The 12,641-nt window shown below is 35.9% G+C and overlaps 1 protein-coding gene across 5 annotated transcripts in view; it reads left to right on the forward strand.

Moving 5' to 3' along the window:
* The window catches only part of MAPK8 (mitogen-activated protein kinase 8), a 97,211-nt gene that overhangs the window by 25,932 nt on the left and 58,638 nt on the right, over positions 1-12,641 (forward strand). Inside the window, exon 1 of one of the 5 annotated variants that reach the window (XM_027062514.2) lies at positions 8,433-8,871. The exons of the other annotated variants lie outside the window; for them this stretch is intronic. The gene's annotated coding sequence lies outside the window, so the exon portion shown is untranslated. Of the gene's footprint in view, positions 1-8,432; positions 8,872-12,641 lie in introns of those variants that run through there. 5 annotated transcript variants of the gene reach the window in all.

A 12,641-nucleotide genomic window follows, 5' to 3' on the forward strand; every position in this document is an offset into this window, starting at 1 on the left:
GGGAGAAGAAAGTTAAGGTACTAGAAGACCATTTGAGTTCAAAGATTGCTTATTATGAGGGTGGTTTATCAGTAGGCTGCCAGGAGAAGAGATTATGGTTAGAGTGGTATACATGAACTATGTTTTCTACAAGTGGGTCAGTTTCAGATCATGACTAGATCCCAGATAGTGACCATGGGAAGAGTTAGCTAGGGTTAAGTAGAGAGATAGATTGTTGTAGATGAGGATGTCAGAAAACTGAAAGAACATAGTTTTTGGACAGTGATCTCAGGGATGTTGATAATCTTTGAGGGTGATAGGGTTTAGGGTAAAGGGGAAGACTTTAGGCATGAAACTCCTCAGTGAATGAGGGAGGTGCGAGGAAGCCTGGTAGATCACAGCAGTAAAGATGGGAATAGGTGTTGCAGCTGAAACATGAACTTTAAAGGAGCAAGTTTTTGTGTATATGTCTCCTAAGAGAGTTTGGGAATGATAGTAGTAGTGGGGAGCAAGCAAGATACCTATACCACCATTTGAGAAAGCATGGGTAGTGGTTTGAGGCAAGACAGGGTTTCATTGAAAGCAAACAAAGCAAATGTTTGGAAAAAAGATTGACAATATAGGGGAATTTGGAGCTGCAGATTTAGTGGCTTTATAGAAAGGTTTGGGACGGTTAAGGAAGAGTGGAGGTCTTGGTCACAGGTCAGAGAGGTATAGAATTCCATGGAGATGATGGTGGGCATTTGGTTGGGCATTAAAAATAATTGTTTTTTGCTGAAATGAGAAAGGAGAGGCATTATGATTTTTTCACCTTTTTCTTTGAGATGGTGGACACTGGGCCCAGTTCTCAAAATAATTGACTAAAATTGACCTAATGTGAAGGCTTCAGTTGATCTCAGTCTTGCTTCACAAGGCAAGTGTTTCAGCTTTTGTAGGCTTTTATTTCTACTGTTTTCAAGAGAAGGCAGTAGAGGTCAAGGAGCCAGAAGGGAAGGAGACAAAAGAAGGTGATGCTATCCATAAAAATATATGGAAATATGTGCTATAAATTTATTATTTACAAACCTGGATTATTTGATATGTGGGTTTGTAGTATTTTAATTCTAGAAAGATTACCCATTGAACATAGCACATGTGTATTTTCTGGTGTACCTCCAGTCACTTTCATTTAGCCAAGATACACTTAAGGAATGCAAGTTAAATAGTTGGTAATATAGAACAGTGTCAGAGTAAACAATGATATTTTGACTCTAATTATGGGTTTCACCAGTGACCACAGATAATTTAAAAGCGACTATAGTTCATCACTTTTGAAAATATTACAAGGAAATATGGCCCAGATGAGTTTTAGAAAGTTTAGGCTAAAAGATTTGCTTCTCTATATTCATTTTGTAAATTGCACATATTTTATGAGCTACTTTTGAGTTTACAGATTATGGTACTATTTATAACTTACTCTTTTCATTCCTAAAGAGCTCCCCCATTTAAGATTTGCCAGATTGGCCATCTGCAGTTGTTTCCCACTAGTCATTAGTTTTTCATTATGTACTTAACCAAAACAGTTCTTCTGTTCATTCCTGTGTTGGGGAGTTTCACAGCAGGCCACTGTTGGGTATCGTCTTCTTGGTGGCCATTGTCAGCGTACATTTCTAAACTGGTAGACTGTTTATTAGGATCTCATTGTTGATATATTTTCTAGCCTCATAATGCTGTAAGATTAATCTTCCTGATTAAATTCAAGATATACGTTATATAGCTTCTATGAACAAGGCAATGTGTTAATTACTTTGGAAAACTTTAAAAAAAGGTAACAAAAATTTTTCTACCCTCCAAATGTCTGCAGTCCATGGAGAGGTAGCATGTATGTAAATATACCCAAATTGTGTAGTTAAATTGCTGTGAGACAGGTAAAGTTAAAATGCTGTAGAGTTCAGGAATTCTAGGTGATTGTGATATGATCGAGCTCTTTAGGAGTGAAAAGAGTAAGTTATTTTTTCCTCTCTGCCCACTGAAATCCAGATGGAGTCAGAAAACAAAAGGTTGGTAAATGCTTCCTAAAAGAAAATCACTTAAAGTGATGCGGGAAGGTTAAAGGTTAAAAATCAGGAACTTTTTAAAAAAGATTATGAAGTTTTAAAGGAAAGTAAAGAATAATAATATCAGATACGTTAGAATTTGAGGAATAAACATTAACAGAACAAAACAGGCCTTTTTTATTGATAAATCATAGTGGAATACTTTGACATCCTTATCTCTGAGAGTACAATATACAGAGAATAAACAAGACCATAGGAAATAGTAGAGATTTAGATAAACTTGTCAGGGATTCCCAGTTTCATGGCTTGATCCAATATTTCTATGAATTCCCCACTTTATTTCCTTATGGTTGACTCACTCTTAACTATTGGATGCCTTCTCAATTTGGCTTGTGAGTCAGCAAGTATACAAGCCTTGGCTCTTTTTTATATTCTGCTAGAAAACCAATCCTAAATATTTTGTGAAATAAGTGAAATTACCAAATATTTGTAGTGTCAAGGGGAAGTGTATGAATGAAATAAATCAGGATCATCTCTTTGAGTTCAAAATCTGATTTTTTTTTAACACACACATGCACCCTACACACCAACACACACACACACACACACACACACACACACATGCACACACAATCTGCCCCTCTTTACCAAGCTTAACCCTGAAGAAAATATAAAAGTAAACTTAAAAGTGATGCAGTATAGACTTTTGCTTCCAGAAAGATGGAATGGATACACTTTTCCCTCTTCTTCCTAATAAGTACAGCTAAAACCCTAGACATTATGGATAAAACAAATGTAAGAGTCCTGAAAAGTTGAGAGAAGAAGGTAGATTGGCTTAGGACCTCAGGACCTAAATAACATGATGGTAAAAATCCTGGGTTTTCTTATTGCCTCATATATTCTAGAATGAGTGTGGAGAAGTTGGCAACCCTGAAATGTCGGGCACAGACCAATAAAACTCTGAGAAAAGTCTATCTTCTTTTTAACCAAGGACTAGAAAAGGAATAGCCTAGTGGGAGGAAAAACTTTTAGGCAATAACTGCTCGGCTCCAGCCAAATACACAGGAAAGATCACCTTGATTAGCAAAAGCCAAGTAGAGACCTAGACTTCCACTCTTCTCGGGCATAACAAGGCAACCCCTCCCCAGTGGTGTCAGTGGTGGTAATGTGGGGAACAGTGACTGTACACTTTTCCTAGCCGGGGCAGTATTGAGGATCATGAGCTCCCACCTTCAAATAGCAAGGAGTTCCTCCTTCCCTCCCTGCCCACGTGTGGTCAAGAAAAACCTGATGAATAATCTGGACTACCACCCATGCCAGGCAGTAATGAGGCTGTATTCTTTCCTCATCAGAGCATTCTTAGAGAAAGCCTGCTATAACAATATTTAAAAAGATCCAGAGTCTCATAACATAATACCCCAAATATCCAGGTTTCAATTGAAAATATATCAAGAACCAGAAATGTTTTAATTCAAATTAGAAAAGACAGTTAAGACATGCCAACATCAAGACAGGATTTTAAAGCAGCAGCAAGAAAATGTTTCAGCAAGCAATTGCAAACATATTGAAATAAATGAAAAAATAGAAATTCTCAACAAAGATTAAGTGTCAGCAACTTTGATGAAATGAACTGACTGCTCAGAAAGCACAAGCTGCCACAGCTCACACAGTATGATATAATTTGAATAGCTCTATAACTGTTAAGAAATGTTGTAATTTTAAAGAAAATTTTAAGAAAATTTGTAATTTTAAAATGAAAACTAGACCCAGATAGTTTCACTGGAGAATTCTACCAAATGCTTGAAGAATGCATACTTTTTGTACACAGTCTCTGCCAGTAAGTATAAGATGAATGAACCCTTCCTAATTCATTTTATGAAACTAGTATTAACTTTGCCACCAAAATCAAAGACATTACCAAAAAAACCCCACAAAACTGTACACCAGTATCGCTCTCATAAGAATAGGTGCAAAAAACCTTTAAACAAAATGTAAGTAAATATAATTCAGCAGTGTATAAAAAATTATACACTGGGACCAGGTGGACGTTATTCCAGGAATGCAAGGTTGGCTCAAGTGTTTGAAAATCAGCCAGTGTAATCACCCATATTAACAGGATAATGAAGAAAAGTCACATGATCATATCAGTTGTTGTAGAAAAAGCATTTGACAAAGTTGAATACCATTCACTACTAAAACTTTCAGAAAATTAAGAATAGAGGGAAAGTTCTTCGAATTTATAAAGAACATATAAAGAAAACATGCAGTTGATGTCATACTTGATTAAAGAAAGAATACCCTTATTATTGGAAATAATATGTCAAGGATGTCCATTTTCACTACTCTTATTCAGCATAGTGTTCGAAGTTTCAGGCAGCACAATAAGAAGGAAAAAAAGGGCATACATACAGATTGGAAAGGGAGAGAGGAAACTGTTCCTATTTGCCTGTGATATGATCACGTCTGTAGAAAATCCCAAATAATCTACAAAAAAACCCTGTAGAACTAACAAGTGAGTTCAGCAAGATCACAGGACACAAGATTAACATACAGAAAGCAGTTTCTGTACTCCAGCAATGAACATGTAGAAACTGAAAAAAAAAACCAAAAAATACCACTACTGGGGCACCTGGGTGGCTCAGTCAGTTGAGTGTCTGACTTCAGGTCATGATCTCATGGTTTGTGAGTTCAAGCCTGCATCAAGCTCTCTGCTGCACGGAGCCCACTTTGGATTCTCTGTCCCCCTCTCTACATCTCCCCTGTTCATGCTCTCTGTCAAAAATAAATAAAAATATTTTAAAAATACCAATACCATTTGTAATTGCTCTAAAAAATGAAATACATATGAAACTAACAAAACATGTATAAAACTTGTATACTGAAAACCATAAGATGCTGATGAAAGAAATCTAAAATCTAAATTAATAGAGATACTTTGTTCATAGGTTGGAAGACTCAACAAAGTACTGAAGTCTGTTTTCCCAAAATGGCTATACAAGTTTAACAAAAGCCCTGTCAGAATCTCAGCAAGGTATTTTTGTGGGTATGGACAAAATCATCCTAAAATTTATATGGAAAGGCAAAGGAAGTAGAGTAGCTAAAACAACTTTGAAAAAGGAAGAATAAAATGGAAAGAGTTACTGTACATGATTTCAAGCCTTATTATGTAGCTAGAATAATCATGACTGTTTGGTAGTGTCAGACAGACCTATAGGTCACTGGGACAGACTAGAAACAAATCCACATAAGTAAGGTCAATTTATTTTTGGTAGATGTGTAAAAGAGAATGGAGGAAGGATAGTCTTTACAACAAATGGTGCTGGCACAACGGAGTATACATTTGGTGCTGGCAACCAAATGAACTTTAACCTAAACCTCATACATGACACAAAAATTAACTCAAAATAGATCATAGATGTAAATCCTGCAGCCATAAATCTTCAAAAAGGAAACACAGGAAAATCTCTGAGACTTAGGACTTGGTGAAGGGTTTCTAGACATGACCCCAAAACCACAATTCATATAAGAAAAAAAATCAATAATTTGTCCTTCACCAAAATTAAAAATATTTGCTCCATGAACGACCATGTTAAAAGGATGAAAAGACAGACTACGTGGTGGGAGAAAATGTTAGCAGCCCACCTCTGTGACAAATCACTCATAACTGAAATAAGTAAAAAATTCTTAAAGCCCAATAGTAAAAAAGCAGTCCAGTTAGAAAGTGGGCAGAAGATGTGAAGAAACATTGTAATGAAGAGCATATATGGGTGGCAAATAGCATATAAAAAGATGTTCAGTACTACCAGCCATCAGCAAAATACAAATTAAGATTATGAGATATATCTACCCAACCAACAGAACCATTAAAGTAAAAAGTAGCATGTATATTGACATAAAGAGTAGCAACTAAAAGAAATAGAAGGAATAACTTTGACATATAGGGTAGGGAATTGAATAAGGAAGACTATGAAATCCTAAGAAAGAAAGAAACAGGCAAAAACAATTTACAGAATAAGCAGAAAACAAAATGATGGACATAAATCCTACTATATTTGTAAACCATGTTAAATATAAAATGGGCTAAGTCTCAATTAATTTAAGACTGGATTTTGAAATTTTTACTCTACAGTTTACAAAATAAAGTTGACAGTAAAAGGGTGGAAAGGATATATCGTGCAAATACTAGTACATATTTTTAAGTGAAAAAGCTTTACTAGAGATAAATTGGGTTGTTTCATATTAATAAAAGATACAGTTTAATACAAAAATTAATTCTAAATGTTAGATACCTCATACTGTGACCCCCAAAAATATGTAAAGAAAAAAAATGCAGAAATAATACAAGAAGGAAAAAAAGACATAAGCATAATTTTGAGAGTTTTCAGCTTTCTCTCATTGACTGATAAAGCAAGCAGACAGAATATTGACATAAAACCTTATAGCATCTTTTTAGCTATTGCATGTCTGTAGAATTTGTAGTCATATCCCTTTTTTTTCACCACTCTTATTAAGGGGAGCTTGTGCTGCCTTTTGCTCAGTCTTGCCAGAAATTCATCAATTTTTGTTAGTCTTTTTTAAAATTTTTCAATTTTTAAAATACACATAAAATTTACCATTGGTCACGTTTACTATATTTACAGTGTTGCACAACTGTATACTCTAGTATACACTACTGTATAGTTCCCAAACATTTCACTACTCCAAAAGGAGACCCTGTACGCATTAAGTAGTCACTTCTTCCCCAGCTCCAGCCCCTGGCAACTTCTTATCTACTTATTGTCTCTATGGATTTGCCTGTTCTCAATATTTCTTATAAATGGAGTCATACAGTATGTGTCCATTTATGTCTGGCTTCTTTTATTACCAGTGTTTTTCAGTTCAGATCACTCATGTTGTAGCATGTATCATCACTACTTTCTTCCTTTGTATGTCAGAATAACATTCTATTGTATATATGAACCACATCTGGTTTGTTCATTCATCAGTTGATAGACATTTGGGTTGTTTCTACCTTTGGTAACTGTGACTAGTACTGCCATGAATATTTGGGAAGAAGGACCTATTTTCATTTCTTTTGCATTTATGCCCAGGAGGGGAATTGCTGGGCCATATGTTAATTAATTCTATGTTTAACTTATTGAGGCACCCACCAAATTGTTTTCCACAGCATTTGCATCATTTTACATTTTTGCTAGCCATATACAAGGGCTAAAATTTCTCCACATCTCACCAATGCTTGTTATCATCTGTGTTTTTGTTATAGCCATCCTAGTGGATATGAAGTGCTATCTCGGGGTTTTGATTTGAGTTTGCCTGATGGCCAGTCATGTTGAATATCTTTTCATGTGCTTACTGACCATTTGTATTTAATCTTTCGAGAAAGGTTTTTGCCATTTATTTATTTATTTATTTATTTATTTATTTTAAGGTTTATTTATTTATTTTGAGAGAGCGAGAAAGTGTGAATCAGGGAGGGGCAGAGAGAGTGGGAGAGAGAATCCCAAGCTGGCTCCAGACTGTCAGTGCAGAGCCCAACATGGGCTTGAACCCACCAGCTGTGAGATCATGACCTGAGCCGAAGCTGGTTAACCAACTGAGGCAGTTGTCTTTTTGTTACTGAATTGTACGAGTTCTTTATATATTCTGAATTCTGGACCTTCGTCAGATAATATGAGTTGCAAATATTTTCTCTTATTCTGTGGGTTGCCTTTCACTTTCTGGATAATGTCCTTTGATGTACGAAGTTTTTAATTTTGGTGAGGTCCGTCCAATTCATCCGTTTTTTTTTTTTTATTTTGTTTAGTGTGGTTTTGGGGACATATCTAAAAAATCATTGCCAAATCCATGGTTAAGATTTACTCCTCAGTTTTTCAGGAGTTTTGGCTTTTGTATTTAGGTCTCTGATACATTTTGAGCTAATTTTTTAATATGGTATAGATAAGGGTTTCATTCCTTTCCATGTTGTTATCTAGCTGTCTAGCACTGTTTGTTGAAGAGACTATTAGTGCATAGAATTATCTTGGCGTTTTGTTGAAAATCAGTTGACCATTGGTGTGTGTGTATTTCTGGACTCTATGATCTACTTGTCATTCCTTACTCTAATACCATACTGTTTTGATTACTACAATTTTGTGGTAAATTTTAAAATCAGAACGTGTGAATCTCCCATCTTAGTGTTTTATAAAAAAATTCAGCTTTTTGCTGATCCCTGTAATGTTTGTTTCATTAATTTGTGCTTTCATCTTCATTATTTCTTCCTTTTACTGTACTTCTTGGACTTATTTTGATACTCTTCTTCTAACTTTCTTGGGTTCACATTTGGCTTATTAATTTTTACTTTTCTTAAGTGTGAATTCCCTTCCATCATTATACTGCATAACTTTATCCCTCAAGTTTTAATGTTTTTTTTTCATTAATTCAGTTCCAGGTGTCACTTTCAGTAGTTTTCTGTTTATACTTTACTGTTCCATTAAGGTATTTTTAGTTTTATCATTTAAAACCTGTTACACGAGCTTTAAAGAAATGTAAACTAAAACTACATGAGATACTATTAGTTTACATTAAGAATTTTGTCAATTCCAAGAGTTGGTGTTACCATTTTGGAAAATAATTTGGTATCACCTAGTAAAGCTGAACATGTGCTTATCCTATGACCCAGCAGCTCAACTCTTAGGTAAATACCCTAGAAAGAGCATAAGCAAATGTGTATGGGGGATATCTACAAGAATGTTCAAAGCAGTGTTTTTCATTACAGCCCAAAATTGGAAACAACCTAAATCTCCATCAGTAGTAAATTGGATAAATTGTGGTGTGTTCATGTAGTGGAATACCATTCTACAGGGACAATGAACTACAGGTACACAAACACATGCACTCCCTCTCCCTCTCCCTCTCCCTCTCTCTGTCTCTCACATATCATAGTTATAAAATCAAGTGAAAGAAGAAAAAACAATATGTGTGACTGTGATTTCTTTTATGTGAAGTTCAGTAAGAGGCAAAACTGAAAAGTATGACTGGGATAAATAACTAGATTGTGAAGCTATAAAGAAAAGCAAGGGAACGATTCTCCAGACTTGGATAAATGGTTACCTCTTATGGATGGCAGAGATGGCATTGGGGAGGAATTTCAAGGGACTGGCAATGAGTGGTGGTTACACTGATGTACATACACTTTATTCTTTAAGTGTGTGTATATATTTAATACACTTTTGATAAGTGATAAGATTTTTACAAGATGAATTCTTTCTACATTTATGCACCAGTAAATCTATATTGATGAAATGGTTGATTTTTTTTTTTTTAGAACATATAAATAACCAAAATGGGATCAGAAGAAGTGAAAGACTTGAACTGATCAATATGAAAATGATATCAAGCTGGCTACTTTTATATGTGAAATGGGAACCTGACCCACTTTTTAGAGCAGTCTGCTTTTGTATTTCCCTAACTCTCTTAGACACTACTACCTGATCAGATTACTAAAATCTCAAAAATGTCATTTCTAAAACCAATTTTTTCATCTTTCTGCGTTTCTGGTGTTGCCAGCCTCTTTATTTATTTTCTTTGACTGCCCTTACTTGACTTCTGATCACCACTGAACTTACTTTATAACGTTTTCATTTTATTCACTTTCCCAAGCTTTCCCCCTCTATTCCTAATCTCTTACTGTTACCCAGGACCTTATGTTGTTTTCAGTGCCAAAACAAGCCACTGAACATGAATCCTTTCAACTTCCACCTAGGCTTAAATGTTTCCGTATTGCATATAGAATAATGCTTACCGTTTTCAAAAAGGAAATGTATTAGAGATATCACCTCTCTCCTTTTTATCTCCTTTTCAGTTTTCAAGCCACTCCACTCTACTGACATTGCTCTCTCAAACTTCTCCACGTTTTCCTTCTTACCCTGATTGCTGTTGTCGTTTCTTCCTTACTCCTTCCCTCTCTCCCATTCTCGTTTACTTTCTTCCTTAACTTTCTCTTCAAACAAAAAACAAACAAAACCCTTGTAAGTCTTTCCCAAGGAGCACTTCTTAGCTTGCATTTTTCATCTTACCAATTCATATGTAAAACAATATGTTACATGACATAATTGTGTTTTCTACTTGGGTTAGTAATAACCACTACATTTCCTGGCACACACATTAGATTATCTTCAATTCTAGTAGCCTCTTCCTCATGCCTATATATTTAGCTGGTTAACAAAAAACCCTATTGATTTTCTTTCTAGTACTTTTTAAGTCTTCACTCATTTCCATTGACCTGGCCAGGTTCATTTGCCTTTCATAAAAGCCCTTAGATGGTTCTCCAAGGTCTGCAGTGCAAAAATAAACTCATCCCACCTTTCTAGTCTTATTTCCAGCTATAGATCCTTCATGAGGCTTGCATGCCTGACAAAATGGACTATTTTTTACTCTTGCTTTACAGTTGCTGGTTTTGCCTCCCCCCCCCCCTTTTTTTGGTCTTTTGCCTCTTTTTATAATTTATTCTCTTTACCCACATACCCATCCCCTCCACCTCCTCTCCCTCCCTCCCTAAATCTCAGAAAGAATGATACATAAGTCAAAGTTGTCTTTTTTCAGGCTAAATTCTTAGCTTCAAAGATTTATATAGCACTGTATTTGTATCTTTTCTGACTCTTGTTTTTCTGTTTTGCATTAAAATGAACTTGAGTTGGTGTCTTATTCCTACTAACTAGTGTTTCTGCATCTTGGGGTCAGGCAGTCATCTTTACTCTTTGGAGCTTGGAACACAGTTTCCATTGCTAAATGTGAGTTAATTGGAAAAAATTTCAAACCAAAAAAACCCCCACATTTTCTTTTAATTAACCTCCGGGGGGCGGGGCACCTAAAAACCCATTAAAGTTTAGAGTTAAAATCTTGCCTCTTATTTATTCCAAATTTAAGTGAATTGCCCAATATCACACTGTTCAAGTAATTTGTGGCTTCTGAATCTTTTACATTTTCACATTCTGACTTTTAGAAGCAGTGCTGTTGATTTGAGTACTTGGGAGAGTTTAGTCCTCTCATCCTTCCTGGGGCCTGGAGTTTATTAAGTCTTAGACATTTTCCTAGGGCCTCCTGCTCTGCTAGGTGGTGCAGGGAGTGAGTGCCAGGAGATCCTAAGTGAGCTGGGGTCCTCATAACCCTAATAGCATGGGAATCCTCAGGCAGAAAGGTGGCATCATCTGTCACTCTGTTCCCAGTTCCCCCCCTTTTGTTTTCAACCAGAGGCTGCCACCTTGTTTCTACTGCCTATAGCCTTTCCACAGACCTTTGTAGCTGGAAGAAATCTTTCTTATTTTGTCTTTTACATTCTTGCATGTATTCTGATGATGTGGTTTTAAGAAAAATTCAAGGATGAGTGTTTGTCTATGTTAATCATCTGTATCCATAAAATCTGAATAACATCCAGATAAACTTGTTACCCCTTTAATTCTCTTCATCTTTCTTCAATACCTACTTCTTAACTCTCTACTGTCTTTTCTAGATTGTCATTTACTGTTCCCCAAAACATACACCTTATTGTTTTCTTCATAGAAGAGAATTGGGACAGTAGGCATTTTTCTTACAGAAATAAACTTATTTTTTCTCATATCCACTAGATGGCTCAGGCGTACCACTTTGGCAGCACATACTGATGTTTGCCTGCTATGCCTGTGATTTCCGTTTTCTGAATACTGCTTGCTTTTAAGGTGTCTGGATGGGCTCTTATCTGGACCAGTTATTCCAGTGCTTTACTTATACCTAATTGCAAATTCCTCACATTTTCTGATTATTTAGAAACATCTGAGAAGTAGCTGAAGTGTCCTTCATATAAAAGTAAAGAAGGTAAAGTATATTTTACAATTCTTAGAAGATTTTATATTTTACTTTGAAGAGCTGTTCTGGACCTCAGTTCACTTGCCAACAGTCTGTATATAGATTCCCTCAAACTAGGCACACAGTTGGTAACTCATCCTTTTCTTCCTGACTCATAGTCTTCTGAGGCATTTTGCAGAATATGGTGGTACTTTATAAGGTTTTGAGGCACATTAGGAATATTTGCTTCAGTGCAGTGGTAATATTTGTTGAGTGTTTATGTGTTTGGCACTGTACTAGGCAGTGAGGGGGAAATACCAGATGAATAAACAGGAAATGTTTATCAATAAGAAGCCCATTGCATTAGTTTTTTTTCCTTGAGTTTCTGAAGCCAAGTAAGGTAGAATGAAATAGCTGAAGGAAGTTGTGTTTGTAATCAATCATGTGTATATCATGAGGAGAATTTTATCTTGTTTTGACATTGTCTGTGTTGATATTGTAGAAGATTTTTAAGAAATATTTTATGTTCATGGTTAGTTGTTTTAGTTGTTAAGTGGAAAGGAAAGGGAACTAAGATTGGTTGGATGCTTATCATGTTCCAGTTTCTTATTTAAAAAAAATTGTTTTAACGTTTTATTTATTTTTGAGAGAGAGAGAGAGAGAGAGAGAGAGAGAGACAGAGCACGAGTGGGGAAGGGGCACAGAGGGAGACAGAATCCAGAGCAGGCTCCAGGCTCTGAGCTGTCAGCACAGAGCCCTACATGGGAGCCCTACACGGGGCTTGAACCCACAAACTGTGAGATCATGACCTGAGCCAAAGTCGGAGAC

Source organism: Acinonyx jubatus, chromosome D2, assembly GCF_027475565.1.
Source record: "Acinonyx jubatus isolate Ajub_Pintada_27869175 chromosome D2, VMU_Ajub_asm_v1.0, whole genome shotgun sequence".
In the NCBI taxonomy this organism is placed as follows: Eukaryota; Metazoa; Chordata; class Mammalia; order Carnivora; family Felidae; genus Acinonyx; species Acinonyx jubatus.